Below are 25,820 nucleotides of genomic sequence, written 5' to 3'. Positions count from 1 at the left end.
ACTCCTATTTTCTCAGAGAGGATGCGTATGAGAGGGATAGTGGGAAGAATCGGAGTGCCTAAACAGGACTCAGAAGTTCCTCGTTGGATTCCTATTTTTTATCAAAGATTGTGTCCATTCGTTCCTATTTTCTCTCAAGGGAGGTTGCTTATGAGTAAGACAATTAATGATGAAAGTTAAAGTAGAACAATTTTGTAATAAATATTTATAACAAAAAATTAAAAATAAATAGGGAAAACATCTCACACCATATTTTGTAAAGGAGAAAAAAAAATTCTAAAGTGCAGTACATTCTCATGGTGGCAGCTCAAAATGGAGTGTAAGGGTGTTTGATACAATAAAATGGGAGTAGATCTAAGACTTTTGGCATGTTTAAGGCTTGATTTTCAAGGGGAAAAAACACCTATGAAAAGGTAATTCCTCAGCATGATTGAGACACCAATTCTCAGGAATTAATCCTGTACCCTAGAACTCCAAAAACTCGTCAGTTCAAAGGTTGTTGATGGACATCAATTTTTCCATGGTTATTGGAGTTTAACAGCTCCTGCTTGGGGTGCAAAGAAGTGACATTGGTGAGAGAAGTTACCTCCACAAGCAACGATCGTAGTTTGCATAATATGAACCCGCCAAATGCAACCCTACTACTAAATGTAAAAGTATAAATAAAAACCACAGAACCCCTACTTGTTACAAGTATAAAAGGAAGCATTTGTTGGGTTGTAGCTTCAGGAATTTTGAGGATAAGAGATGGCATCTAAAACAATTGAATTAGAGACCTTTTGGACTTCCAATCATAAAGAGCTTTGAGTCAAAGTCATGGGCTGAAAGACACAGATTAAATGGAAGAATTTTGGCAGTATGAGAAGACTCAACAAAAAAGAGTAAAAACGAGTCATGTGAAAGATGGTTAGCCATAGGTAATGGGTGCACCAAAGAAGACATAATTTAACTTGCCACCACTAAGATAGTAAGATTATTCAACCAATCTACTTAATAGTAAACAAATAGATTCAATAATTATTGCAAGTACAAATCACCCTCTGGTAAGTTAGCTTTCCAACTGGGAACTTTTAACAACATCTTGGGAGCTCTAACTTTGACCAGCTGACAGACATCCACAATTGCACGTTCTAAAACAGCAAGTTGAAGTGATCAAACAGTAACAAATTTAAGAGTTGTGTTGATTCAGAGTGGATCAAATAGTGGTTCACAGCCTAAGGTAGCTCAAAAGTCTTTGCAGAATAACCGTAACAGATATTTCATTTTACTAATCTCAATATGGAAGCTTTAAATTCTCAGCTTGGGAATAAAAGGGACTCGGACCTTTATGTGCTTGCGTCTCAAATCCAGTCAAATGGATCTAACCCACAAAAGTGTCTGTTAAACCCAGCAGATGACCCCTCATCATCCCCACGGGAAACATTAGACCATGGATCAAATGATTAGGATCTTAGTAGCCCCTTTGATGATCAAGAATCTTAAGCATCAATATCAGTACAAATTATCTGACCCTCTAAATTAATTCAAAAGCCAAGTTTAGGGCCTTCCAATAGCTCCAGTTATATCCCAGAGTCAAAGGTTAAACTCTAGATTTTCTAACAAAACAAAACAAATCCTGACAAGGAAAAACAGTTAATAACATGATTAAAGTGCAACTTAACACAAAAAATTGGACTCGAATTAACTTAGATCACAAACATGGGAATAATATATAGAGAATGCCATCTGTCAGCATCGCAAAAGTGGGGTAAATTCATGTATTCAAGTAGCCAATTTCAGTTGATATCAAGAATGCATCGAAGGCATCCAACTCAGACCACATCCAAAAAAAAGTCCCTGAGAACCACAATCAAAATAGAGAGAGATGAGGTACTCTCTCAAACCAGGGGGTCTGTCTAGTGAGAGAGAATGTCATCATTCATCTTCACAACAGTTGGAAATTAAGGGTGGCATGGAGATCTACGATCACACCCATAAATCAAATAGGTGGAAAAAGGGAGAAAACAAAGACTTTATGGGTTGTGAAGCTACCTATTTTTCTACTGAAATCAGATGAATTCCTCAAAATCCGTGGGGTGTCGTGTCCTTTCCCACAGTCACTGATGAAAATCAGTTTTCAAAATAAGACATTCACCATTAAATAGAGAACAAAGTAAGGATTTTTTTCTTAAAAAAATAACATCCATGGCTTTGTACGCGCAGAGTTGAGAGAGGGGAGAACATGAAACGTGTCAGTATGGAGAAAATGATCAAAGCGACCTCAGCATCGCAAAGTATGGAGAGCTCCTCAGCCTGCAAGAGCCCTCTTCGTCTCTGAGAGAAATTAATCTGCCTCACCGTCCTGTTATCGATCTTTCTTATCTAGATTTTCTCTCTTGCCATTCTTATTTCTTCACAAATCACACAACTCTGTCTGCACAGAATGAAGCCAGAAAAAATGCGGAATGAAATCTGCGTTGATATGTATAGAAGGGAAAAAAAAATGTAAAACATGGGTTCAGGTAAAAAGAGCGACATTTTTCCTATTAATCCAAGAATCTAGCATAAACCCTACCACTGACAAATGAAAAGAAAACGAAAAATAAAAAGAAAATTTTATCCAAGTTAAAGGAGCTCTAAAATACCCACCAACACGACCCGGTCGAGTGCCCACCCCTCATTCTCTCTAACCTCTCTCCTGAGAGGACGCACATGCATGTCTTCCCTCTATTGGGTGCCGGTTTTATGATGTATCAAATATCATATATATGGGCCGAAGTGTTCAGATGGACTATGCAAAGTGGGTGTGAATGCATGAAAAAGAGAGAGAGAGAGAGAGAGAGAAGCTTTCTCTATAAGCAAAAATTGTGAATGTCAATGCTGTGGAGGGGTTACTTTAGTAAAACAGAAATAATGTTGTTGGATGTCGACTAAGCAAATAAAGTCTCATGAAGGTTTCCTAGAAGTAGGGTATGGAAAGGGGTTGATAAGACCTGGAGATCTGTAACAACCAGTAACCATTTGTAGCAAATGAGAACCACTCTAAAATCGGAGGAAAATTTTGGTTGGTTATATCAGATGTTAAACAAAGCCATGTCAAACAGAAGACAAGAACAAGAGTTCTAGTGGACCATCTATATGACCAGGGAAAAAAATTAAATTCGAAAGTATGGAAATTTTATTGGAAGCTCACCGAAACAATGGTCAAACAGAATACTAATCAGATGAATAAACCAGAATTGAAAAAAAAGGGATTAGAGTTTAGCAGCAACTACAATAAGCAGGACCATCAGACACCCAACACAAATTGCTTACCTAAATATAAATCAGAGGGCCTGGAGAAAAATATCAAAGAACCAGAACCATGAGACACACAACAACCTACCATTTCACAGCAATTCCAATAAGCAGGCAGACCCAATTACAACAGATAAATGAACCAAAAGTGGAATGAGTGTTAGAATGAAAAAAGGAAGAAAGCCCATTTGAGATTTTTGCGTCCTCTTACCTGCAATATAGTAAACCAATCAATCTCCAATTCCTGCTTATCAATTTCAGCAGCTAAAGACTCAAAAAACGCCATTGACAGAAGGCGACTTTAAGGAGAAGAAGAAGAGAAAAAGCAATATGTTCAAAACTCAGATTTTGGTTTCTCATGAGTTGATATATTGTAACTGCTGCATCTGATCTTTCTGTCAAGAATGGAGATATATGTCATAAAGCCCACCACAAGAATCTTTCCATACAAACAGCACAAAGTAAATCCCCGATTATCCGAATGCTGTTGCACTTCAACATTGACCACAACAGAAATATTTCAAACCAAATAACCAACACAAAATTTCCTTCATGGAGGGAGAGAGATGAGGGAGTGAAAGAGCAGGAGTGTTGTATGGTGACATGTGAGTCAGAGTTAGGGATGAGAGATGATTGGGAGAAGGGAGGGAGGTATTCATTTGGCAGTGGTCTTTACGGTGTGATGATATAACAGAGGCATGGGCTTGCGTAGGGGATGCCTGGTTCAACACATAGAGAAACGTTGTGTTGTTTAAGATGGATAGGGTGTTGGTGTGGAAGAGGAGAGAGAGTGGCATTGATAGAGATTTAGTGATAGTAATTTTTCTAACATAGGAAGGGTATTATGGGAGATAAATAAAAAAAAAGGGTATAATAGTCTACCGAAAAAGTATACCAAAAGAAAAACCAAGAGATGTGTCTGTTCGCATGGGAAAAAAGAGCTCGTGGGAGGGAACTCAGGGGCATTTTGGGAATCTAAAAATTTGACAATAGAAGTAGAGTACGTACTTTTATCTATACTAGTAAACTCACACGTGCAAATGCATGTGCAGCCATATGCTGGTGAGAGAAAGAGAGAGAGGCATGTTGGGGACTCTCATATTATTAGTACTTTATCTTTGAATAACTAAGCCTTTTAACTAACTTAGTGATTTGAAATAAATTCCATTAGAAAATTAAGGGCCAAGATCTCAACCTCAAATGACAAGTTTACATTATATCCTTTAAACACATTAGATAATATCTTATTCTTCTATCAAAAAAGAAATATTATTTTATATTATTGCTTTGTCTTATCTACATGATATTATTTTCAATGCCAAATCACTCATATCCTATGAAAAAATGCAACTTGAAACGGCAAGAACCAATGAATGTTGCATTTTTAACATTACTTAATGCCTTTGACTATATATAATTTAAATCCCTAAATTCCATACACCTCCTTTTGGAAAGAGGAGGCATGTGAATGCGGACAACCATTAAAGGATCCATATGTTCAAATGCAAGAGATTTCCATTTATGCTGTTGAGGTTTAACCACGAACCAAATGAAGGAAATTGAAACATCTCCCCACCAGAAAACAGAAGAACGATATTCCATTTAGAAATTCAGATAAGCTAACTCTAAGGTTTGACTGATGGGGAACACTAGACAATCTATGCATCAAAGCTACCCATAATATTGGAAGTAATTAACCATTAATACAATAAACATGTAAAAATATAATTCTATGAAAATATTCAATGAATAAATGCATTTAATCCAAACCAAAGTAATAAAGAAGATATACAGATAGTGAGAATTCATAGGAAGAATAAAATCCAGAGAAAGAACCAAAAAGCTCAAAAACCCTATGAAAATATATTAGATTGTATACGAGTTTCAAGAGACTGGACCACCCAAAAACATATCAACAATCAACCAAGGATGCAAAATAATCATATGATGTTTCAAAAATTACACACATGGTACAAGGATGTAGGAATCAATGTCTCGTATGGTTCATTGGGAGTGATGACACCTCCAACACCAAGCTGCTTCAAGCATGGAACATCCATGGGAAATGGAACAGCCCCCAGCAGAATAAACTTAAAAAGGGTATTAGAAGGGGAAAAAGTAAGGCTAGAAGTGGAAAGGAAAATAGTAAGAGATAGGAACCCCTCTAAGCCTGTTCCATTGGATCAACGTCCCGTCATTAAGTTGAACCTCGTGCATTTGTTCACTTCGACATCCCATTGGATCATGCTCAGTTTTTTGGTTGTTGCTATGGTGGTGGTGGTGGTGGTGGTGGTTGTTGTTGTTGTTATTGTTAATGTTGGTGATGAAGATGATGAATCCTCCTTGATTTCACCAGATTGTAAAATCGATCCTCTCCATCGCCACTCCCGAACTACAATTTGGACACCACATCTCTGAAAAGAAAACACTAACATTACCTCTCGGTACCCCAAATGAGTTCGTTCAAGCCCGAATCAACATAAAACTCCATACAAAGCCAATAGGGACATCTCCAAAAGATCAGACGCTCAACGATGAACCCACTAAATTTAAACAGAAGAAAAAAGGCACTCAGTTACATCCTCAATGAACAAGAGATGTCATCAAGCTCATAAGCCATGATTAGAAGAATTACAAAAAGCTAGGACAATTTTATTATACCGAAACGGAAGAACATGATTAGAATAATTTTAACAAAAAACAGAAAAGCTAGGACAATTTTATTTTACATGATTAGCTGATTCTCAAACATCCATAGTATGACATTCTCAAACTTGTCACACCTTTTTTGTCCTGAACCAACAAACATGGTGTGAATTACGAGTATAGATTTGATCATTTTTTCTTGTATTCTTGTAACTGTAAACTTAAAAAGAAAACATTAATAAACGACATTTTTTTGTAAAGGAAATACACTAATGTCATTCAAAGCTTGCTAACCCCTTAGTTATTGGTGATTGCTAGGACATAAACAGAACAAAGGTGGATAAGATAAATTGTCTGAAGAGTCACTAAGGTCATGATTTCAATTGGGCAAAGATTGTTTGAACAATGGTAATGTTGGTTTGTCTCCACAGTAATTATAATCGTGTAGAGAAGAACATGAAGGCAAAAAGATTATGGGACGTTGTAACATGTGCTATTTGAAGTAATATAGCCCTGACTTCCTCATTAAAATGGCCAGTTGATGGTGTTGGTCCAACTTTGGCAGATGATGCTGAACTTTAAGGAAGCACTACTCTCGGGAGTGGACACAACCATTATATGAAAACTGTATGTAGCAGCCACAACCATTATTTGTAAAGCATATGTGGCAGCTTTAAGTATATTCTTGAAGTCCCATAGAAATTAGAGTTAATCTGACCCAAGAAGCAAAAGAAGCAAAACTCAATCCAAATTTCTACAAGTTCTTCACCTTTTTTTCTGTAGCAAGTAACATTAAAAAAATCCTTTTTCTTTAGCCTTAAGAGAATATAACTAAAGGAATATGGCTTTTCTGCTATCAATTTTCTGTACGAAATGGAATGCTTGAATATATTCTAGGAAAAAAAAACTTATTTGCTAAAAAATTACACATACTTACATAAATTACCTGACCAAACATTGCAATGTTCAGATTCTATGAACAAAACGAAACCAACGATATACAATGAGTTTGTTGCTCTTACAGGGGTTGCAAACCAAATATACTAAATTAATAAAATAGAGATTTGAACATAAATTTAAACCCATACCTGATCGAAGCTGTTTTGATTAGCTGATGCGAAGCGCTCCTGATTCCAACAGTAGAATCTTCAACAAACCAGTAGCTCTACAATTAGGTTATTGCACCAAAAATGAAAATTAGAATTAAAACAATCCCATGAATCATTTTGTTTTATTTATATTACTTAAATCCAAGTCTGTATTTTTGGGGAAAACAGAATAGCAGGTTTTTGCAGAAGAATTTCTGAGAGTTACAGGTAGTTAGAGTCATTGACAAAATAAAAAATCATATGATTAATTAAAACAGTCCAATAGACAAAATAAATGACTTGGGTTCTTCTTAATAGATGGGATCTATGACTCGAGTGCATCCTCTGCCCCGTCAAAATTCAATCTGGGTTTCATTTCATGACAAGCCAAACCTTGACCAGGCGGGAAACTATCAATAGAGAACATATAGGTTTGAAACGTGATGGTTCTAATTTTTTGTTGTATGGAATAAATCATGAAGATGAATTTATGGCTGGGTTTTGAATAGCATCATTATGCTCTTCTTTTTCTCATGTGCTCCTATCTCTTTAGGACTACTAACATTCAAATATTGGTTGCATTGCCTAAGCGCATATATTTTGCTCATGAAGGATGTTCAAATGCACGTGGGGCTATATGTTAAGGGTAACAAGAGAACATTTGGAAAAAATTAAATGCATCTCAATTAAGTAATAACAAACTTGATTTGCTGCATTTATCCAATAACATATGCTAATTCTACTAATCATGTTATCAATTCAAGTAAATATAAATTAAGATCAATGTTAAACATGCATATTTTAATTAATTTCCAAATAACAAAAAAAAAAAAAAACATATTGAGGTGCACTTGGACAATTAAAAGGTGTCAAGTTGTAAATACACTTATAGAGGTGTCATTGAGACACTACCATTTAAATAAGTGACGTACTTGTTTTCATATTGTTGAAAATCCTTTCAATTGCAGAGATTCAAAACGAACAAGAGAGAGACAGAGAGAGGTATCTTTTATTATGTTATCGAAATTTCATTCAAATACCAAGAATTAGAAAGAACCAAATCGAGAGGGAAAAAATATTTAAAAAAAAATTCTTAATCCTTATATAGTTACTTGTTGGTCAACTGCAAATCTGTTTTTCTTACATCAATGGTTCAATGGGTAAGCAAACATTGAAAACTTTTCAAAATGTACAAGTTTTACTGGTAAAATTTAACATGAAAACAAACAAAATCTAATCATCAATTGAAGAGATTGTTACCTGTAGACAAAGAAAGCGAGTAAATAACCTAGAAAATTACATGGCCAAGTATCAACAAGTATACAGAAATGCAAATACCTGTCAAAATTGTTTGAACAAACTTTGTAAAGTTAGCATTCACAGTTCCCATCATTCTATAGCCCCTGATGATACTTTCTAACAAAGATCTCCACCAACTTATAATCTTCATTCAATATCAGCCGCAGTAGCAATACATTGTTTCTTCATCAGAAGGAACTGGGAGAGAATTGAAGAACTTGAATAACAAAATTACCTTGGAACAGTTCTATTCTCCATCCTAAAAAGCAAAATAACAGGGTTCTTGGTTACTTCCACTGCGGATCCTAACTTGGAATAGAGATTAAGTTATTTACAAAGAAAAATCATCCCAATGATGAGTCAGTAAAATTGGTTTGCTAAGTTATCCAATTCTTTGGCACCCAATATAAGACCCATCCAAAAAAATTTCAAGTTAATATTCTAGATCAAAAGCCTATCTGGCTCTCCCACAAAGTAGCCTAAATAAATAAGGGATGGCCAATGGGCGATTTTTGATATAGAGGCTTTATATAAATGAATATCAAACTAATATAATGGCAAATTAGAAAATGAAAATCTTCCTCCAATCCTACTAAATCTCACACATCAGAATTCAGGGTTGGAATACTACACATAACAAAAAGTAAAGAAAGTACGAAACCAACCGCTATAGGCACCATGTTTGGTAGATTTGCGTAAAAATCAAAATTACCTTGAGATGATAATACAGATGGTGTTCTGTCTTTTGCGTGAATAAGTGCATTTGGGAATTTCAACAGCACTTGTTGAAATGACACCGATCACTGGCCGTTTCTTAATTTTTAAGTGGTTTTGGAATCTGAATGGATCGTATTTCTTACGGCACCAACTGCATCTTCTATGCTTCGGCAGGAGAGGAAGAGTCTAGATGTCATTTAGCAGTGAGAGAGAGAGGCAGTTGTTGGCAGTTGTCATTTAGCAGTGGTAGAAGTGAGGATGGCATCGGTTCAATTGAGAGCCGAATAAGGAGTCCTTTTGTATTTGGGCAAAGGGTGTTAATTGGTCCGGATTCGATTATTCGGTCATTTCAGGGGTATTTTGGGTAGTTGAAAAATTGGATAAAAGATTTAGAATGGGGACAGAGGGGTATTTTGGTCTTTGAATGGGTGGATATCAGGGACATTTTGGGTATCTGAAAAATTTGAGAAAAAAGTTTGAGTATGTACTTTTATAAGATACATAGATATATATATATATATATGTGCGTGTGTGTGTGTGTGTTAATTTTAATACTTTCTATTTTTTATCATTATTTTAGGAAGTGGAAAGTATTATGACCTCCAACTATGATTTATATGAAAACATGCAAGGGCAAACATCAAGAGTATTATTCACGGAGGAGCATAAAGATCTAATAAAAGAAGGAGCAGCATGGATGAAGGATACAGCAACACAATGCATGGTGGTAGCAACCTTAACACTACAATTATGTTTGCAGCAGTGTTTACCGTACCAGGTTCAAATAAGGGGAATAGTTCTGATAATACGGGAGGAGGAGAACCCAATTACGTACAAGGCAAGTTTCCTATAATTTTTGTCGTATCAAATATGTTAGCACTCTGTTCTTCAGTCGCTTCAATGTTGATGTTTCTAGCTATTATTACTTCACGATATGTGTGTGTGTGTGTGTGTTAATTTTAATACTTTCTATTTTTTATCATTATTTTAGGAAGTGGAAAGTATTATGACCTCTAACTATGATTTATATGAAAACATGCAAGGGCAAACAGCAAGAGTATTATTCACGGAGGAGCATAAAGATCTAGTGAAAGAAGGAGCAGTATGGATGAAGGATACAGCAACACAATGCATGGTGGTAGCAACCTTAACACTACGATTATGTTTGCAGCAGTGTTTACCGTACCAGGTTCAAATAAGGGGAATAGTTCTGATAATACGGGAGGAGGAGAACCCAATTACGTACAAGGCAAGTTTCCTATAATTTTTGTCGTATCAAATATGTTAGCACTCTGTTCTTCAGTCGCTTCAATGTTGATGTTTCTAGCTATTATTACTTCACGATATGCGGAAGAAGAATTCTTGTCAACTTTGCCCCGAATGTTGATGTTGGGCCTTTTATTTCTCTTCGTCTCTATTGTGGGGATGATGATAGCTTTTGTGGCAGCTACCTTATTTATGCTTCGATACGGTGTTCGTCTATGGGTCTCCTTTCCAATTATCTTGCTAGCAAGTATCCCAGTCACTATATATGCTTTGGTGGAATTTCCCCTATTCATACAATTGATGTTTACAACATCCTCGTCATATGTCTTCGGGAAGAGAATATTAAACAAGCATGCATGAATGGGTAAGAGTACGTAGTACTTTACCATGGTGTGTTGTAGAGGGAATAATATATAAACGAAGTGCAATGTATAATTAATCAGGCATAGTGTGTGTTTTGTTTGTTATAAACATTTGAGTTTATTGTTTGGCATTAGTTTATATACATCTTCATATTGAAAGCGTTGCACACAACCTGTGATTGCCTCCCATCCTTGTAATCCTTCTTCCTATTCAAAAACCAGTCTGAGATTTGAACTGAATCATGAAACTTTTGATCCTTCCAATCTACTGCCGCAGACCTATAAATAGGATTCAAGATGGCAATGGCAAGATTACAACATATCTTGTCCATGGAGTGTAATGGAGCGAATCTACTCCTGCAGACCTATAAATAGGATTCAGGATGACAATGGCAAGATTACAACATATCTTGTCCATGGAGTGTAATGGAGCGAAGGGCATCTCTGTCTTTTCTCATCTTCATAGATTTTCACATTTTTTGAGAATACATGTGAAATGATAATATTTGACCTCATTGGAAAAAAAAATGTATGTTATACTAAAAGGACAAAAAAGTAGGATTACAAATTATTTGACACCTTGAGGGGTGTGAATAAGAAAACCCCTTCAACCAAAGAGTGCTTGGGTGCAATCTGTCAATAGATAACCTATTGATGTTCAGTTGTACAATAGTAAATAACTAAATAGATAACCTATTGAGGTTCAGTTGTACAATAGTAAATCAAGACCCTAAAGCAAAAGAAGAGAGACCTATAAATTTTCAAATAAAACAACACTGATCCAATCAATGCACATACATGGCAATATCTTACAGGATCAGGTAAATATTATATAGAGCAAACCAGATCGGCCAATGTGGATTCGTATCGGCGTAGCCTGAACCCATCTCGAATGCTGAAAATCCCAAACCATTCTAATGCATCAAATGGTCAATTGTGCACAAGTCCGCAATTTAACTTTCAATGTTACCTCTCATTAGAATAATTTGTTTCAGTCTTTTTCCATTTTAATGTCTGTTTTTTACCATGTTTGCAATGCTTTTAGAGAGACAATCCAGTCCTTCATGCAGTCTCGCTTTGGGTGTACCCGGGTAACACTGTAACAGAATAATTATGAATAATCAACTCACAGAACACAAGTTCAATGAAGGTACAACCTTTTAAAAACTAATCATTCTAGTTTCTTCAGACCCAAGTTTGAAGGCATCTCTACTGATTTTATTCCTAGAGAGCTTAGAGATACATAGAAAAAATCAATAACCGCTGATCTGTTTAACCATTTCTCTTTGATCAATTTCACTGAATTCCAATTCTAATATCCTCCAATACAAGCACTAATAAGTTCTAAAATGAAATTTAGGAATAAATTTCAGCTATGGATGATGGTATTGTAAGTAATCTGAGGTGGGGTGAGACCCTTTGCCCGCCGATAGTACTGGGATAGCTTCTTGTGGCCTCCATTGTTTGCAAATACTTTTATAACTACAGTATAAGTCACAACAGAAGGTGTAACAAATTTTTCTTCCATCTCAAGCCACATCACTTAGATTTCACTCTTTGTAACATGCATCCATTAGGGTAGCATAAGTCACAACACTCGGCACCAATCCATAAACCGGAATTTCATGTGACAACAGCCATTTAGCCATTTAATTCCGTAATCCACTCTCCTATTCTTGCACAGTCCAAGCTTCTATGATAAGCCACGAAATGTCTCTCGATAATAAACCAACATAATTTCTCAATTTGTTGTCTATGATCTAAAGAAAACAATCAAATTACCACAACCATGGAACTAAAAACCAAAGAGAAGATTTGAAGTAGAGAGAAATTAAATAATGATAAATTTAAAATAAATTTTGTGTGTTCTCGTCCATTGCCAGCATGTGGATCAGCTATAACATTATTCCACATTTTTATTGGCTGATTCTTTGAATAGCCCTAGTTACGCTACATTTGAGTCTGAAGCAATGTTTTTCTAAAGCAATGGGCCTGATTTGGAACTTTGGTGCAAAGAGTACTCTAAAATCATAGTTGAATGATGTATTCACCATTGCCCATTGCCCATTGCCCATTTCCATTCCTTTCTCTCTCTTTGCCTTTACGACTACCAAAAACTGCTTCTAAATATTACTGGACAGGTCAAGGATTTCAAAAGTTTGGTGCAATGGTTAGATTAGCCTTTGCCAATCCAGATCAGCTGCCAAATTGGTCAGCTATCCCAACCATTCGTGGGAGGACTGGAATTGTGTCCACAGATCATAGCCAATAAGCCAGTTCTAATCCCAATACTTGCAAATAATGTAAAGAGGCAAGGGAAAAATCCATCATGCCCTGACCTGGAAGCCTTTCCAGCACCCCTTATATATTTATAAAAAAAATTAAGAAGCAAATTAAGAAACAGATTCAAACCTCATTATATGATCTAGATTTCTCATTTCCACTGCACTTTACAAATGCTCAAATCAATACTAAGGAATTCTACCAAATCTCAAATCAATCATTCTCCTGCAGAGGTGAAGGATCTACAAATTTGATTGGGATTTCATTATGATGTCATTAGACTTTGAGCTTTCATCCTATGACATAATGAGTTTCAGCAACACCATACTTTGAGAAAAGTTGTCAGAAAGGTGTAATTAAATACCTATTATGTTTGTGCTATAGTCAAAGCTTCTGCTCCAATAAATACAATAGTATTCACAACCAGAAATACAATTCTGCCATGATGTCCAACAACCACATGGTGTCTCCATTTCTCAGCAAGCTTTACTGCCAATTCTGTTCGAATACCTTTTATGAGGTTGGTTATAATAATCTACAATGATATAGCTAAACTATGAAACAATTCTCGACCTCTGGTAGTATTCTTTATCAGTGCACATAATTTGAATTGTAACCACAGAGTTTACATGTTGGACAGTGCTTGGAGCGAACAAGCCTGATTATCTATTAAGAAGGAAAAAACCTTGATTTTCTTCAATTTAGTAAAATTGATGATCATTGAGTATGAGGGCCAGAGGAAGGGAGGAACATTATATTTGAGACATCCTGTTCCCTTAAAGCAAGTTAGTGGGAGAACAACCTTGCAGGTAGGACAAAGCTGAGACCAATTTCCAACCCAAATAGAGGAATTGTTCAGTTCAATATTCAACAAAGAATCCTGCAATAAATCCTACCTCTGTGATGACAAAAGGACCAGCTATACAAGTTGGTAGAATGCAAATGAGGTTTGCATAACAGAATGTTTTAAATATAAAGCAACATTCAGTTGGTAAAGGAAAGAGAGCTGGAAAGATGTTGGATGCCTGGAAGAGCGGATGCCAAGGGATGCACTGTGTTCAAAGTTGATCCTACAACTTCTGCTCCTGTAACTGGTCCTGAAGCAATCTTAGGGAAGACTTGAGAATCAGAACATTCAACAAATATCTCCTTGAGGCATTCGGTAGACAAATTAGATCAAACTATGCTCTCGGTTGACCCCCAGTCATGAGGCTTCTCCCTATCCTTAACTATGGAAAGCAAATATGCCATTCCTGGAACTTAAGAGAACTCTCTGAAGGCAAGCCTTTTTATTTCCTAAATCCTAATAATATAAATAGATGAAGGCAAACCATGCTGAGTGCTAGAAACATACAGGAAATGGCTTGAAGAATTCTGTAAATTCGGCAGAGACACTTATACCAACTGGAGAGAGGAAAAGAAGAGTAAATTAACTCTCAGTTCTCAGGTAGCCTAAAAAGGAGAAGTTAAAGGAATTAGTACCAGCATAGGTTGAATAATTTTCAATTCCACCCAGAGACTTCTATGTCTAACTACAGAAAATGAAACATACATGATTTACCCACCTAAAATCCTAACTGAGAAGGGCAATGAAGGCCAACTTTTCCACTTTTTTTTTTTTTTTTGGGGGGGAGAGAGAAAGAAAGAGAGTGTATAGACACGTGAAAACAAAGAGAAGAGACCCATTACACAACACAAGTTCCATGTAATTCCGACATTGAAATGCAGTACTACCACGATATAAGATGAATACAACAGACAGATATGAGCCAACCATGTTGGAGAAAACAGGAAGGTGTGGTGCAAGCAAACCTGAAACCTCATATTTTCGTTGAAATGGGGAAACAGAAAAAGAGAGAGAGAGAGAGAGAGCTGAAAACAACAGTGCGATTAGCCGTTCAACCATTAGATCAGACAGTTGTGTGGAAACCCAAATTTGACAAATCAATAGAATCTTAAAGAAAGGATAGTAGTAATGCCGGACGAAGATGCAGAAGGATATCTTATTAATGTATATATTATCAGACAAAGAACAACAACAACAACAACTAAAAATGGAAAGAGAAGTATTTAAACATGTAAGAGGAAAGAACAAATTTGCTAGAACATATGTTTGAAAATTCGAGAATAAACACAACGTCCACATCTTTCTTTCAGGCAAAACCCATCAGTCGTCGCTCTTTCAATTCTTGTACTTATGATACTAAGAATGAAGAAAAGCACAAAGAGAGAGAGCGAGCCATACCTTGCCAGGAAAATGTTCAGTCCTTTAATTAGGACTAATTTTTCTCTCTTTTCTGACTTTAATTGATTGATATCGCTCGCTCTGTCACTCCTTCACTGACAATAGAATTGGGAATAGAAGCAACTGTAGCCATGGAATCCATATCTAATTTCTTGAACTCAATCGCACCGACCTTCATTTGCATCCTTGGCCTCTCTCGTCTTCTAGAGGATGACCCACTGGCTTCTAAGGAGATTTATGCTGAAGGAGGCGTTCTCTTACGTGACCTTTGAGCAGTGGCCCGCAGTCGGCTTGAAAACAAAAGAATTTCCATAGGGAAAAGATACAACTATCCGTTATTGATATTCCAGAGCAAAGAGGGTGGAAATGGGTTGTAGTGAAGGGGTTTTGCAGAGAGGAGGGGGGAAATGGATTATGAAAACAATTAATTGATAAATTGCTATTATAATCCAATTAATAGAAAATGACTAACGCTAAAATCTAGAAAAGATCGTGTTTTACCTCAGGTCCGATCATTATAAAATCAAAATTGCTATGCACAGTACAACACCATACCTCAGCTCAATTCATTAAACATAAAAATACCTTAAAAATCAGCAAACAGAGGCAGGATTGCAAATCTTTGAATGTGGGATGGGGGTTGGGTGGGTAGGGGTTTTGCAGAGAGGGTGGAAATGGGTTGTTGCGAAGGGGGTTTTGTAGAGAGGGTAGAAATGGATTATGACAATAATTAACGGGTAAAATATACGTACCCCTTTATAATGCACCTAATATTCCTCATACCCCCTAAGGTTCTAAAAAGTCCACATACCATCCTTGTAAATTCCACATACCACCTCTACTTTACCCTCCCTAATTCTAGATAAGTCCAAACCGTTAAGTTTTACCGTTAAGTGCTAAAAATTTGATAATTTTACCCTTTCTTCTATGTTTATAAATTTAAAAAGGCCTAATTACCTTGACTTATTTGTTCATAATATGAAAAAACCTTTTTGCCCTAATCTAATTTGATAAGACCCTTTTACCCCCACTATTTGTTCTTAAGAATCTAACCCAATCTAATTATCAAAATACCCTTGCTAGGACATAATTATCAAAATACCCTCATCTTCTCCAAAATCCATCTTCCATTTTTGAAACTTCTCTCAAAATCCAACACAGACTAGTTTTTGTTCTCTGATTTTGAGAGAACAAAAACCTACTCCATTTGATTTTTTTTTTATTTTTGGGTTCCGGATTCCACGAACGGAAGCTTAAGTCACAATGAATGAATAACAAATTCAATGTCTTCGTGGACTGATCTGACTTGACACGCATCTGTATAGACTACATTATCGGTAGAGATTTGTGAAGTGAAAGTTTTTCTCCAGGGTTTGGTGACCTCGAAGCTTGTCTAGGACCCCTAAATTCCACCATTTACATACAGGTTAGGAGAAGAAGCACGGAACTTAATAGTAAAAACAAAAACCGAATAAGATTAATGATTAAAAGACAAGAAAGGATTGCTTCGAAAATACAAGAAATCTTGGCTTGCAGGCGTTTTTTCAGTTATTTTCTCTGGATTATAAGCAAGAAAGATCTTCCCTGGAGAAGACAACTTAGGTAGTAGCAGGGGTTAAAGTAGATATCGGATCAATTCTTCTCCTCCACCGGGGAGAGGTCCGGTTTGGTAAGATAGAGATTCCGGTCATTCCAATCAGAGAACAAAAACCAGTCTGTGTTGGATTTTGAGAGCAGTTTCAAAAATGGAAGATGGATTTGGGGGAAGATGAGATTTGGGGAAGATGAGGGTATTTTGGTAATTATGCCCTAGCAAGGGCATTTTAGTATTTAGGTTGGGTTAGGTTCTTAAGAACAAATAGTGGGGGTAAAAGGGTCTTATCAAATTAGGTTAGGACAAAAAGGTCTTTTCATATTATGAACAAATAGGTCAGGACAATTAGGTCTTTTCAAATTTATAAACATAGAAGAAAGGATAAAATAATCAAGTTTTTAACACTTAACGGCTAAACTTAACGGTTTAGACTTATCTGGAATTAGGGGGTAAAGTAGGGGTGGTAGGTGGAATTTGCAGGGGCGGTACGTGGACTTTTAAGAACCTTAGGGGGTACGAGGAATATTGGGTGCATTATAGGGGGTACGTGTACTTTACCCATAATTAATTGATAAATTTTTGTCATAATCCTATTAATAGCAAATGATTAAAGCTAAAATCTAAAAAAGCTAATGTTTCACCTCAGGAAACAAAGTGAGGGAGAGAAACACAGACAACAAAAAGATCTGAGAGGAGCCATAAGAAGAACAGAGGGAAAATTAAAAACAAAATGTAAAATGTAAATTACAAATAACAAAAATTAAATGACAAGTAAATTTTCATTTCAAGCACCCATCATCACTGAACAAGTAAATAATACAAACGATAGGTCAGACTCAATTCGTTGAACCATATAACAAAAAAACCACATCGTCTCCAGCCAACAGTCCCAGTCCCAATCTGAACAAGCAAGGCAGGACCACTTAATAAGGACGACAACCATCACTCATGGCTCATTTGAACTATAATTTGATATCACCCAGACCACCCTCCTCTTGTGAGAGGTATTAGGGAACCTTACCGGTCAGGGGACCGCACATGAAAATAATCCGTCATGACGTTTTAGGTGAGTTTTTAGAAGGGGTGCGGCCAATTATTAGGAAGGGAGTGTTGCGTCAAGAAATTGTCAGGCGGTCCTGCGAGTGCCGTCACCTGCAAGTGGACCAAGGGGTCAACAGAGAGAACCGGTGTGGTTCCGGCCTGGGGCTCTCCGATGCCAAAGTTAGATCTCCTGAGCAAATAGATGAATAGTGATTATTCAATCTGAGTTTAGATGTCCCCTAATGGGGTTGTGTACCTTGCCTTTTATAGTAGTGTATAGCGGTGTGGAGAGTCTCAGTTTGATGGAGAGTGTGCTATTGAGTGGATAGAGGCCTTGGGTAACGGGGCTCTATCCTGATTGGCCATCTCCCCGCAGGAGGGAGTGTCCTGGTGGTATCAAGATCCTTGGCGGATAGATACCCGCGTGTGGTGATAACGTCATTGGTGCTTGAATCCATCTGGGTGACGTGACTTCTAAGCGGTGGCCTAGAGTCCTGGTGGTGACATGAGTCTGTAGTGACACGATTGGGTCATAGACGAGTGGACCCGGTGTCCGTGTACATCACGTCTACGTCCACGATGCCACGCCTGGGTGTAGGCCGCTCCTGGGTGAGAGGCCGCACCTGGGTACAGGCCGCGCCTGAGTGAGAGGCTGCGCCTGGGTGCAGGCCGCGCCTGGGTGAGAGGCCGCTCCTGGGTGTGGCCGCGCTTGGGTGAGGCCGCGCCTGGGTGTAGGCCGCGCCTGGGTGAGGCTGCGCCTGAGTGTGTTCGCGCCTAGGTGAGGTCGTGCTTGGGTGCAGGCCTTGCCTGGGTGAGGCCGCGCCTGGGTGAGAGGCCGCGCCTGGGTGCAGGCCGCGCCTGGGTGTAGGCCACGCCAGGGTGTGGCCGCGCTTGGGTGTGGCCGCGCCTGGGTGCAGGCCACGCCTGGGTGGGACCCTCGGTTGGTTCTCCTTGGTTCTGGAGTGGGTCGCTTTGCGACGAGTGGCAACTGCTGATTGGTCCGGTGAATCTTGGATGTATCATTTGCCCCCCACTCGTTTGAGATAGGATGTCCAAGAGAGTAGATGCCTTTACATAGTGAGGGGTCTACTGCGAATAAACTTTCTTTGCGGGGCTTGCCTGTAAATCTATTAGTGAGGTAGGAGAGGTTGGGGGTTCAAACCTTTCCTCCTACACTTTTTCTACTTTTGTTTTTTGTAAATATATGTTCCTCTCCTTCACTTTCTCTTTTTTCACTTCTCATTTCTCTTTCTTACTTTTTGTCTCCCACTTTGCTCTTCTTGCATTTCTCCTTTGCATTGCACTTTTGTCTTTTGTCCTCTTTTTGGTGCCCACCATGCGCTTGTCCTTGGGTCACCTAGACTAGTATCCATTTTGCTTGATTTTGGGTCCTTGTATTTGCTTTGTGCTCACTTGGTGCCTTGTTTACTTGGAGGGCTTGAGTGGTGCTTGGCTTAAGTGCCTTGCCTCTGGTGGTCTCTATCACTTGATCGTGCCAGTGGTGTGGCCGCGTCATCGTGTGCCTGCTTCCCTATGCGATCGCCTTCCCCCCGAGGTAAGTTCGACCCCTTCTCTTTCTTTTTCTTTTTTCTTTTTATTTTTTTTTTAATTTTTTTAATTTTTTTTTTTATGCAGGGCTGCGTCTAGGTGAGGCGCGCCTGTGGGTGTGGCCGCCCCTGCGAGCTCAAGGCCAGGCCTGGGTCACCGCGCCTGGGTGGCCGCACTTGCGGGCTTGAGGCCACTGGGTCACCGCGCCTGGTGTGGCCGCGCCTGGGTGGCCGCCACCTGCGGGTGTGAGGCCGCGCCTGTGAGTGTGGGACCTCACCTGGGGTTGCCGTGCCTATAGGCGTGAGGCCGCTGGGTTACCGCGCCTGCGTGAGGCTGCACCTGGGTGGCCGTCGCCTGCAGGCGTGGGGGCCGCGCCTAGGATGGCTGTACCTGTGGGTGTGAGGCCGGGCCTATGGTGGCCGCAGCGTGGGTGTAATGGACCCTAATGCTTCTCCACTTTTCTTCTTCTTGTCTATAATGGATCTGCTGTTTATACTTTGCAGGTGGTCTTCATTTCATTTTTCTTGCTAGCTTCTTGTCTGGGAGATCGTTGCTCTGAGCAAGTAGCTAGTCTACTTCATTATTTGTCCATGTCATCACCTAACGACTCTGATCCGGTTGCGATCATGGTTGGATCCCTTGAGGAGTCTTCTTCGGGGTCGTCTTCCCCCGCGGATACTTCTTCTTCTTTGCCTTCCCCTGTTGCTAGTGAAAGGGAGGAGGAGGTTTCTGGAGATTCCACCCCTAGTAGGGGTCGTAGGGCCTCCAGAGCTTCTATTTCTGTTGGTGACCCTAGGAGTAAGTTAGCTCCCATTCCTAGCGGCTTGACTTCCTCGGACTTAGCGATTCGTGTTCTGGAGAAGACCCTTGATTATGACTTCTCAAGGTTCCCCGAGGTCACTACGCTGCTACCTGAGACTGTTGTAGTGGCTCGTGTCTTTCCTAAGGATGATGTGGTGGTGACAGAGGAGGGTGCGGTCTTACCAGGGGAGAGTATTTCTTGTCCGGCTGAGGCTGATATGATGTCTCCTTCTGGATCAGAGGCTGCTCCTCCACTAGATGCCCCCTGATTTTACAGATGTTCTTTCTGGATGTTGACTTTTTGGATGATAACTTCTTGGATGATAACTTTTGGATTGTGATGCTTGCTTTTTGTCTTTTGTATGTGCTTGACTCTTTCTTCAGATGTTGATATGATTTGATCCTTGTCGCTTTGATATTGATCTATACAATCTCATGTAGTTGGCAGTCCATAGGGATGCCTTGTCTCGGTGGTCCTTGGACCTTAGTGGTATAACGCCTCAGTGGTGGCATAACGCCTTAAGCATAGAGCCTCGGTGGTGGCATAATGCCTTGGGCATAAAGCCTCGATGGTGGCATAACACCTTAAGCATAAAGCCTCAATGGTGGCATAATGCCTTAGGCATGAAGCCTCAATGGTGACATAAAGCTTTAGGCATAAAGCCTTAGGCATGAAGCCTCAGGGGTGGCATAACACCTTAGGCATAGAACCTCAGTGGTGGCATAAAGCCTTAGACATGAAGCCTCAGAGGTGGTATAAAGCCTTAGGCATGAAGCCTCAGGGGTGGCATAATGCCTTAGGTATAGAGCCTCAGTGGTGGCATAAAGCCTTAGGCATGAAACCTCAAAGGTGGCATAAAGTCTTAGGCATGAAACCTCAGAGGTGGCATAAAGTCTTAGGCATAGCGCTGCAGTGGTGGCATAAAGCCTTAGGCATGAAGCCTCAGTGGTGGCATAAAACCTTAGACATGAAGCCTCAGAGGTGGCATAAACCCTTAGGCATGAAGCCTCGGGGGTGGCATAACGCCTTAGGCATAGAGCCTCAGAGGTGGCATAAATCCTTAGGCATGAAGCCTCAGAGGTGGCATAAAGCTTTAGGCATAGAGCCTCAGTGGTGGCATAAAGCCTTAGGCATGAAGCCTCAGTGGTGGCATAACGCCTTAGGCATGAAGCCTCAGGGGTGGCATAACGCCTTAGGCATAGAGCCTCAGTGGTGGCATAAAGCCTTAGGTATAGAGCCTTAGTGGTGGCATAAAGCCTTAGGGATGAAGCCTCAGATTTGGCATAAAGCCTTAGGCATAGAGCCTCAGTGGTGGCATAAGGCCTTAGACATGAAGCCTCGGGGGTGGTATAAAGCCTTAGACATAGAGCCTCGGGGGTGGCATAATGCCTTAGGCATGAAGCCTCAGGGGTGGTATAACGCCTTAGGCATAACGCCTCAGAGGTGGCATAAAGCCTCGGATGTCTTATCTCGGTGGTCCGTGGACCTTGGTGGCATAATGCCTTGGTTGAGTAGTAGAAGAAGCCGAGTATTCTCGAAAAGTTTTTTAATTTATCCTTGAAACTGTAATGCCATCTACTGCTACTGTTGGTGCTGCTGCTACTCCGCTGTTGTTACTTCTACTGATAGTAGTTCTTCAGGTGTAGTGAATTCCAGGTGCGGTCTACCTTCTTGTCCTCCAGAGTTTTCCAGTGGTATGTCCCTTGACGTATCTACTAGGAAACTATATAGGGTCCTTCCCAATTTGCTAATAACTTCCCTTTGGGTCCTTCCAATCTTTTTGTTATTCCATCCAATAGGGTTCGATTTGTCACCTCCACCTGACCATTGGCCTATGGGTATGCTACCGAAACAGGCCAATAGTCAATATTATAGCTCTGACAAAAAGCACCGAACTTGGGGTTGTTGAACTACTTCCCATTGTCTGGGACTATGATCTTTGGTACTCCGAACCTGTAGATGATGTCATCACGGACGAACTTCTCCATCTCATTCTCTGTAATCTTGGCTAGTGGTTTGGCTTCCACCCCCTTAGTGAAGTAGTCTATGGCGACCACTAAGTACTTGCAGTTGCCTGATGCTGCTGTGAAGTCCCCCAGGATGTCCACCCCCCACATGGCAAAGGGAATGGGGTTGATGACCGATGTCAGCTTGGTGGCAGGTAGATGGGGTACTGGGGCGAACAACTGACATTGCTCTCACTTATTAGCATATTATATGGCCTCCTCTTGCATTTGTGGCCAGTACAGTCCCTGGCGGAGGATTTTGTAGGCTAGGGTTGGTCCCCCCATGTGGCTTCCACATATCTCCTCATGGACTTCTGCTAGGGCGTATTCTACCCCCTTGGGTCCTAGGCACCGGAGTAGTGGTGCTGTTGCCCCCCTTCTTGTATAGTACTCCGTCAAAGATGGTGTATTGTGCAGCTCTCATTCTCATCTTCCTTGCTTCAACCTTGTCTTCTGGTAGGATGTCATTCTGTAGGTAGTTGAGTATAGGGTCCATCTAGCTATGTCCCTCCTCAATCTCATTAACTTGCTTCTCCCGGTATGTTAGCTCATGTAATATTTCCACGTACACTGCATTGGCCAGGTTTCTGAGTTCATCATTGGCTAGCCTGGACAGTGCATCAACAGTTGCATTCTCGATCCTTAGAACTCGAACCATCTCGAACTTCCTGAACCTCGGGCCTCAAACCTCGAACTTCTACCATGGTTTGTCGCCTATGGTCCTTGGCTATAGCCTTTTTATTTATTTATTTTTTGAATTGGTCTTTGGCCACAGACACCTCTTTGCTCTAACCTCGAACCTCGAACCACCTCGAACCTCTACCATGGTTTGTCGCCTATGGTCCTTGGCTGTAGCCTTTTTATTTATTTATTTTTTGAATTGGTCTTTGGCCACAGACACCTCTTTGCTCGAACCTCGAACCACGATCCTCGAACCTCGAACCTCAAGCTTCTACCATGGTTTGTCGATCGTGGTCCTTGGCCATGGCCAAAGACCCCTTTTTATTTTTCTTTCTTCTCTCTTTTCTTCTTTGCTTTTTGGCGCGGCCCTTGACAGTTGGCACCCATTCATGAATTTTTTTTTTCTTTCTTCTCTCTCTTGATAGGTGACGTCCATTGATGACGACCATGGCCCTTTGGCCGTGGCCTCTTGGTCGTGGTCTTTTGAGGCCGTGGCCACTTGGCCTCTCTCTTTTTTTTTTTTTTTCTGGCTCTGTCTCTGGTAAGGTGCATTCAACGACGAAGTCTGCCAAGGTTTGGCCTTTGATGGCAATCCTGGGTTAGAAACTGATGCCATGCTCACTCAATTTGACAGCCCAAGCGATCAATCGCCTAGAGATGCCTGGTTTGTGCGGTACCTTCTTCAATGGGAGGTCGGTGAGGACTATGATGGTATGGGCTTAGAAGTATGGTCGTAGCTTCCTAGTTGCAATTACCAATGCATAGGCTACCTTCTCGATCCTGGTGTACCTGGTCTCTGCATCAATCAGAACATGACTCACATAGTAGATGGGCCTTTGGACTTTGTCTTCTTCCTTCAGCAGTACTGCACTAACTGCGACAGGGGTGGCGGCTAGGTAGAGCTGCAATTCTTCGTTAGGTTCTGGTCGCCCAAGCAGTGGTGGGCTCTCTAGGTACTCCTTTAATTCTTCGAACGCCTTCTGGCCCTCTTCTATCCATGTGAAGTCTTTAGGGCTTCGGAGGTTCTTCAATGTTTTGAAGAATGGTAGGCACTTATCACCTGCCTGCGACACGAACCTGGAAAGGGCGGCGACCCTTCCATTCAACCTCTGCACTTCCCTGACCGTTCGAGGAGGTACCATCTCTTGGATGGCCTTGATCTTGGATGGGTTGGCTTCTATTCCGCGTATTGAGATCATGAACCCCAAAAATTTTCCTGACGTTACACCGAAGGCGCACTTTGCAGGGTTTAGCTTCATCTGGTTCCTCCTCAGAACTGTGAATGCTTCCTCTAGGTCGGTCAGGTGTTGGTTGGCGTGGATGCTTTTCAAGAGCATGCCATCCACATATACCTCCATGTTGCGCCCGATCTATCCCTTAAACATCTTGTTGACCATCCTCTGACAAGTGGCCCCTGCATTCTTCAACCCGAATGGTATGACGTGGTAGTAGTAATTCTCCTAGTCTATCCGGAATGTGGTGTAGGACTCATCACCCTCATGCATGAGGATCTGGTTGTACCCGGAGTAGGCATCCATGAAACTCAGCATCTTATGGCCGATGGTGGCATCGATCAGTAGGTCGATCCTGGGCAATGGGTACTCATCTTTTGGGCATGCCTTGTTCAGGTCGGTGTAGTCGACACACATCCTCCACTTCCCACTTGGCTTTGGTACCATGACCACGTTTGCGAGCCAGGCTGGGAACTTCTCCTTTCTGATGAACCCTGACTGGCTCAATTTTTTGACCTCTTCCTTGATTGCTGCTTGTCGGTCGAGGATAAAGTTACGCCGCTTCTGTTGAATGGGCTTTCTGGTTGGGTCGACATGTAGTCGGTGCTCTACTATAGAACGTGGTATTCCAGGCATGTCGGAGGTCGACTATGCAAAGACATCCATGTTCGCTTGGAGGAGGTGTCCAAGCCCTTCTTTCTGTGCCTTACTTAGTAGCGAGCCAACCTATACAACCTTGGAGGGGTCGTCCCGGATGAGGGGCCATGGGATGAGGTCTTCTACTGGTCTTCCTTTCCTCTCTGTCAATTCATCTCTCTAGTCACTGACCATGTTCTCTAGGCAGAGTGCTATTCCGCGGGTGTTACCATTGTTCTTTTTCATAAAGGTGGCGTAGCACTCCCTTGCTTTCTTTTGATCTCCTTGGACTTCGCCTACCCCATTCTCGGTGGGGACCTTCATCTTCAAGTGGCGTGGCAATATGATTCCTCTAAGGGCTGTCAGAGATGGTCGCCCTAGGAGACCGTTGAATGACACCGCAAACTTGACAACTATGAAATTCACTATGATAGTCACTTATCGAGGGTCTACCCCGAAGGTGACGGGTAGTTCTATGGTACCTCTGATGGAGGCGGTGGCACCTGAGAATCCATGGAGGTACATGGGCTCTGGTTTGAGCTGGTCGTCCCCGAACCCGAACTGTCGATAGGCATCCAAGGAGAGAATGTCTATGGACGCCCTTGTGTCTATCAGTATCCTGTGTACAGGTCGGTTGGGCTACCTCCACCTGTACTACCAGGGCATCCTCATGTGGGAAGTTTAGTCCTTCCAGGTCTTCATCCGAGAAGGAGATCACCACCTCCATCTTGGCTATCTTGCTTGGCTTCTCTGCCACTCCCACGAACCTGGCATGGGCTTTAGCTTTTCTGGTGGAATCTTACCCCGGTCCTCCAAGTATGGTGAGGATAGGAGGTCCCTTGGTGCCACTAGTTTCTGTGGCATCTCTCCACTCTTCTGGGCGGTCTCTCTCTCGATCTATTCTTCTTTCTGCTCGTCTTGGTTCTACTCTGTCTTCGTCGCGACCTCTATCTCCTTGGCCTGAGCGGTTGTCAGGTCTCCCCTTCACATATTTGTTCAAGCTTCCTGCTCTTAAAAGTTGTTCTATCTCTCTCTTCAATTGATAGCACTCCTCTATGTTGTGCCCATTCTCTTTGTGGAAGAGATAGTACTTGTTAG

At 40.7% G+C, this 25,820-nt stretch overlaps 3 long non-coding RNA genes across 3 annotated transcripts; 1 reads left to right on the top strand and 2 right to left on the bottom strand.

The window, feature by feature from the left end:
- Positions 1-2,325: 2,325 nt before the first annotated feature.
- LOC122640601 lies at positions 2,326-7,353 on the bottom strand. The gene is made up of 3 exons (XR_006329701.1): positions 7,343-7,353; positions 3,504-3,511; positions 2,326-2,409 (listed from the first exon to the last, which is right to left on the bottom strand). It is a non-coding gene; the product is annotated as an uncharacterized LOC122640601 (long non-coding RNA).
- Positions 2,340-16,380, top strand: LOC122640600. The gene is made up of 4 exons (XR_006329700.1): positions 2,340-2,411; positions 7,790-7,795; positions 14,852-14,854; positions 16,370-16,380. It is a non-coding gene; the product is annotated as an uncharacterized LOC122640600 (long non-coding RNA).
- On the bottom strand, positions 10,375-24,925 carry LOC122640602. Its single transcript, XR_006329702.1, has 3 exons — positions 24,915-24,925; positions 24,297-24,311; positions 10,375-10,672 (listed from the first exon to the last, which is right to left on the bottom strand). It is a non-coding gene; the product is annotated as an uncharacterized LOC122640602 (long non-coding RNA).
- Positions 24,926-25,820: the final 895 nt, after the last annotated feature.

The sequence above is a fragment of the Telopea speciosissima genome, chromosome 9 (assembly GCF_018873765.1).
Source record: "Telopea speciosissima isolate NSW1024214 ecotype Mountain lineage chromosome 9, Tspe_v1, whole genome shotgun sequence".
Classification (NCBI taxonomy): domain Eukaryota; kingdom Viridiplantae; phylum Streptophyta; class Magnoliopsida; order Proteales; family Proteaceae; genus Telopea; species Telopea speciosissima.
This window is presented reverse-complemented; position numbering and strand designations above follow the sequence as displayed.